We start from the raw sequence: 5,614 nt of genomic DNA, 5'->3' as shown, positions 1-5,614 counted from the left end.
CTTTAAGGTAAGGAATTGGTTTTCTAGCTCGAGCAGATTTTGGGCTGAGCAGTACCTACATTTGAAATGCACCAAAAATTCTGCCCATGTCAGTTGCAGGGGCTCATTGGGGCTCAGCGTCTTTCCCAAGGTATTCCACCATCGTACAGCGCCTCCTCGAAACTGACGCACTGCAAACGTGGTCTGTTGTTTTCCCTTGCAACCGCACGTCATGAAAGCTAATTCCATCTCCGAGATCCAATCCATGACCCCGATCGGATCCTCCTTTCCAGTGAAAGTCGATGGCTTGCAAGTCAGAAAATCCTTGTACTTGCATCCATTCCTCTCGACTTCGTCATCTTGGTTGTTTTGTCGAACTATTGGTGGGTTGACTTGACCAACAGTCCCACTGTAGTTTCCTTCCTCAGTCTGCCCTTCGTTCAACTTGGGCTGTTCGATCTGAATAGTCGCTTCCTCACGATTTTGCTGGAGCAAACGTCTGGTTTCCTCCATTTGACGATCCAACATTGCTTGGATCATCGCTTGCACTCCTGCCATCGTTATTGGCTCAGCAGCGGCTACCACAACCGGTATTTGCTCAATCACTGGGGGTTGATCTCGGTTCCCATTTGCATTCACGTTTCCGCTACGGGTTCTTGCCATCTTGATCTATACGCCGAATAAGGTGAATCTAGACCTTTACTTAGGATTGACGTTTAAATCATTCTTATCACTCCGAAACGTTTATATGCTAGTTCTAATATCGTAGTTAAACGCTTAGAATCCTAAACACATAAGGTTTCCACATCCGGTCGGCAACAAACCATAGATCCGAACAAATAACAGCATATCAGGCACAAGCATTTAGCACATAAAAGCATTTTAGGCACAATTCCTAAAATAAGCTAGTGCTCACACCTCACGATCATCGCTTAGCATTCTAAGTTTAAGTCTAGAAATAAATCCATATTCCTAGTTCGCTTAAACTAATGCTCTGATACCAACTGTGACATCCCCATTTTCACGGTCAGAAAAGACCGATGTTGTTTATGCTTTATAAAAATCAGAGTACTTCATTTTATAAAAATGTTGCGGAATTTGTTCCCAGAAAAACATGGTAAATACGTTATTAAAACATTTTCGAAGAAACGTATTTATTTCATTTTAAAACGTTTGGGATGTCATCGTTAATACAGAAACATAAGCATAAACAGAACTTACAATTATTTACACTAGTGATCTACATCTCTTTAAATCTCTCAGTGTAGTGTCACTTCATATCAACACCTGTGATATAAATAAACTGAGTGGGTCAGGTTGGGAAACCTGGTGAGTACATAGGGTTTTCAACCCACAATAATATAATTATTATGTTTAAACAATCAAATAATCAACCCAATTACCCATCCCCATTATCTTCTTTATTCTTAAGGATCTACCCTAAGAATCAGCTATTTCTCATTCATTCATTCCTAAGGATCATCCTAAGGAAACAACATGAAGTCCATTGTCGCCAATGACACTTTGGTCAAGCGCAGCTACTAATCTTGTCACTTAGGCACAACTGCCAGAATTGGGACATTTCCTATGAGGCGCTTCTGCCGGTATTGACCTTTTAACGCCGCTATCATGGTCATAAGGCTCCCTATTAGGCACAGCTATTGATACTGTCCTTAGAGCGCAGCTGCTAGGACGTTTACCGTAGATCTAAAACATCTACGGGTTGTGGCGCAGCTGCCAGTGCTCATCTATAGGGTACTTGGTCCACTGCTGCCAATGTATTACCTATAGGGCACTAGGTCCGTACTACTAATGTTCCTCTATTTCAGCTTTTATCCCTCATCATTCATCTACTCATGTTTTACGCAACATATTTTGTAGATATAAAATACTTTATACAGTTTAAATTATTTAAAACATGTATAAAAATCTTTCACCAGCATAGACAACAAGTATTAAGACAATATGCACACATAACACGTAATTTATATTAAAATACTTCATATCTATGTGTAAGATGAAAGGGACCATGCACTCACTTGAGAAGGTGGTGACTCGGTACTCGGACAGCGCTTCGTTTACTTTAAAATAATTTCCTTCGACGAAACCTAGTATTATTACCACTAGATTTTAGTCTAAGATTTACCGTGACTAATTATTAGTCTTATTATTATTATTATTATATAAGCGTTTAAACAATACTTTCCAACCACTATGTACAGACAGGGGCCAGACATAAAACATCGGAGGGCAGGACCATTTTGGCATATAGCACTTCTGAAATCCAACAACCCTATGCGGCCCTTTAAACCAGATTCCCCGTACCGCGAGTAGTTAAAAAGATATTATAACGACACTTATATAATTCATAATAATAGCTCAAATATTTATTATAAATTTATAATAACAATACTAATTTTAAATATAAACTATATTTAAAATAGGATAAGCATAACTTACTTACAAGGGGATTTTAGCTAGGAGTCGGGCTCTGTAGGGGCAGAACTTCGTCGCTGAATCTTTCTAAGAAAGATTCGTGCAGCGCTTCAGCGCTCACCTTACTATACTAAAACTACAGAAAGAGAAGTCGAATCACGAGGGACCGAAATGCTCGGGGGATAAGGAGAGAAAGACTCTTGAATCAAGAGAATGGTGCAAGAAATATGAGAGCCCAAGCCTCTTATTTATAGTAATTGAATTTACAAAAACTACCCTCCATAATTACTTAATGACCTTATAGTTATATAAACAACTAAACACCCCTTTATAATACTATTTTAAATAGATTTAATGATATTTGCACTAAACTAATGTCGAAAGAACTCAACATTAGTCTTATAATGACCGCATCGTCGATACCTTTCTAATGAGATATACATATGTATATATATGTGTACGTATATATGATTTATACTTTATTTTAATACGTAAATATGCTATTATAATTTGTAACTCGTTCATACGAACTCCGTTTTTGACGTTATTTATATCCACGCGTAGGTGGAGACGTACTCTACAACTTTCGTTTAGACTCCGTCGGCTAATTTTGACTTTATTTTTAAAGTTATATTTTTAACAGGTCGGGACAGGATTGGTCCGTTAAAATCTCATAACTTCTTCATCCGATGTCCATTTTCGTCTGTCTTTTTATTGTTATACTACTAATAATGAGATCTTCAATTCTCGTTTAGGTTGTGTCGGCTAAAAATCGCTCGATCTAATATTCGAATTTCGGACTATACACTGCTAATCCGAAACTTCGAAAAATCGTAACTTCTTCATACGAAGTCAGATTTGGGCGTTCTTTTTATCGAAGTTCTTAGTTTAACATATTCTACGACTTTCGTTTAGAGCGCTAAATCTAAATCTCGCTCTATCATAAATTTACTATTTACGCTTCTCGGCGCCGTGCCGGTTCCGACGCGAAACTTCGACGGGTCATAACTTCTTCGTTATAACTCGGATTTCGGCGTTCTTTATATGTACGGAAACCCTGTGACATATTCTACAACTTGGTTAAGATTATTTATTCTAAATAATCTTTTTGTCGAAAAGTCGTTTTCGACCCCTATTGCCTCTAAATTGACTAGCCCGGATCTGCAGGCGTTACAATTATCTCCCCCTTTGGATGATTACGTCCCGGAATCATCAACGAAACAGGGTCATATAATGACTCCATACGTCATCTCTTCATCCTAGGTAATAATTATAACTTCTACATTCCTTCAATTCTATCTCTTAAACTCATTGACTGTAAGAGTACTCGATCGTGCACCTGCTCTCTACCTCAGGTTAGACTCCAAATTATGACCTTCAAGTCACAATCTCGATCCTTGCTGGATACGGACTTGAGATAAGTTCTTTTATTACTACTATAGATCGATGTGTCATATTCTAATGACCTATCATCGTATGTTGCAACACTTAGACTTAGGTCTCTTAGAGTTAAATTCTAAAACAGACTATGCATTCCTTCATGTTCTAATGTGATATAATCACACTTTAACATTAGGCATTTCTAGCCACCAACTTCCTTAACAACGAGTGTGATACTTCTATTGATCGCTTTGATTTCAACCGTTTGGTTTAAGTCGGACGCTACATCAAACTTGGTTCTCTGAACCACACAACATACTCATCGTAGTCGGACTCGATTCGATACGACCACTAGGGTTGGAATATCAACAATCTTCTTAGTCATTACCGAAACGATGGTAACAACACACACGAAACCAATTACTAGCTTCTTGGTAACCTTGTGACTTTCCCTGATCCAAGTGTGAGTCCTGTGCTTCCGGTAGTATAGGCCTCTACTACCATTCACACCTACTCATACTCGTCTCAGGTATTGTCCCACAGTTTTCCAAGTCACCACACAAGAAAATCATATAACAGCTTAACACATCAGATATCAAAACGAAGGTTTTTATTATTCCTTGAAACTATTACATAGGTGTTCAAGTTCACCCTAGAATATGCCTCTAACAGGCTACATCATACGATTCTATGGCTACCTCATAACTCGATCTTTGGATGTCAAGTTGTCACTCCTGAATCCTCGCATTGTTATCTGCTTCGTCAAGGATCATTTGAAATGCTCTCGCCTTTGGCTTTGGCGGCACATTTGGCTTTGTAGCCCCCTCTCTCTTTGGGCAATCTTGCTTGAAGTGTCCTTCCTCATTACATTCGTAACACACCCTTTTATTGAATTTACACTCGTTGGCATAATGCCCATGCTTCCCACACTTGAAACAAGTTACTTCCTCACTGCATTTTCCAGAGTGTTTCTTTTTGCACTTCTCGCACCATCTTTCTTCACTCCCTCCTCCTCTAAACTTCCTGGTACTTGATTTGCTTCTCTCATCGGGCTTCGCAGACCCCTCAAACTTCCTCTTTTCGCCAACCTCGGTCTTGTTGGCGGCTCTTCCCTTGATCATCTCCTCAACCGACTTGGCAGCCCAGATAGCTGCCTCCAAAGTAGGTGCCTGACGCACTGGCACTGCATATTCCCATGGAAGTCCCTTTGCGTACTTGTCAATTTTTGTCAGCTCATCCGGAACAAGACGTAAGGCGAACTCCATCTTCTCTGTGAAGTTGTTGGTGTATTCATCAATAGACATGCTTCCTTTCTTTAAGGTAAGGAATTGGTTTTCTAGCTCGAGCAGATTTTGGGCTGAGCAGTACCTACATTTGAAATGCACCAAAAATTCTGCCCATGTCAGTTGCAGGGGCTCATTGGGGCTCAGCGTCTTTCCCAAGGTATTCCACCATCGTACAGCGCCTCCTCGAAACTGACGCACTGCAAACGTGGTCTGTTGTTTTCCCTTGCAACCGCACGTCATGAAAGCTAATTCCATCTCCGAGATCCAATCCATGACCCCGATCGGATCCTCCTTTCCAGTGAAAGTCGATGGCTTGCAAGTCAGAAAATCCTTGTACTTGCATCCATTCCTCTCGACTTCGTCATCTTGGTTGTTTTGTCGAACTATTGGTGGGTTGACTTGACCAACAGTCCCACTGTAGTTTCCTTCCTCAGTCTGCCCTTCGTTCAACTTGGGCTGTTCGATCTGAATAGTCGCTTCCTCACGATTTTGCTGGAGCAAACGTCTGGTTTCCTCCATTTGACGATCCAACA

At 40.1% G+C, this 5,614-nt stretch overlaps 1 long non-coding RNA gene across 2 annotated transcripts; it reads right to left on the bottom strand.

Moving 5' to 3' along the window:
• Positions 1-1,065: 1,065 nt before the first annotated feature.
• Positions 1,066-2,616, bottom strand: LOC128130982 (uncharacterized). 2 transcript variants are annotated; one of them, XR_008228918.1, is made up of 3 exons: positions 2,440-2,616; positions 2,019-2,087; positions 1,066-1,266 (listed from the first exon to the last, which is right to left on the bottom strand). It is a non-coding gene; the product is annotated as an uncharacterized LOC128130982 (long non-coding RNA). The 2 variants fall into 2 exon arrangements; XR_008228912.1 differs by having other exon boundaries at positions 2,444-2,616.
• Positions 2,617-5,614: the final 2,998 nt, after the last annotated feature.

This window comes from Lactuca sativa, chromosome 1, assembly GCF_002870075.4.
Source record: "Lactuca sativa cultivar Salinas chromosome 1, Lsat_Salinas_v11, whole genome shotgun sequence".
Classification (NCBI taxonomy): Eukaryota; Viridiplantae; Streptophyta; class Magnoliopsida; order Asterales; family Asteraceae; genus Lactuca; species Lactuca sativa.
Note: the sequence above shows the minus strand (reverse complement) of the source record. Positions and strands in the feature narration are given on the sequence as shown.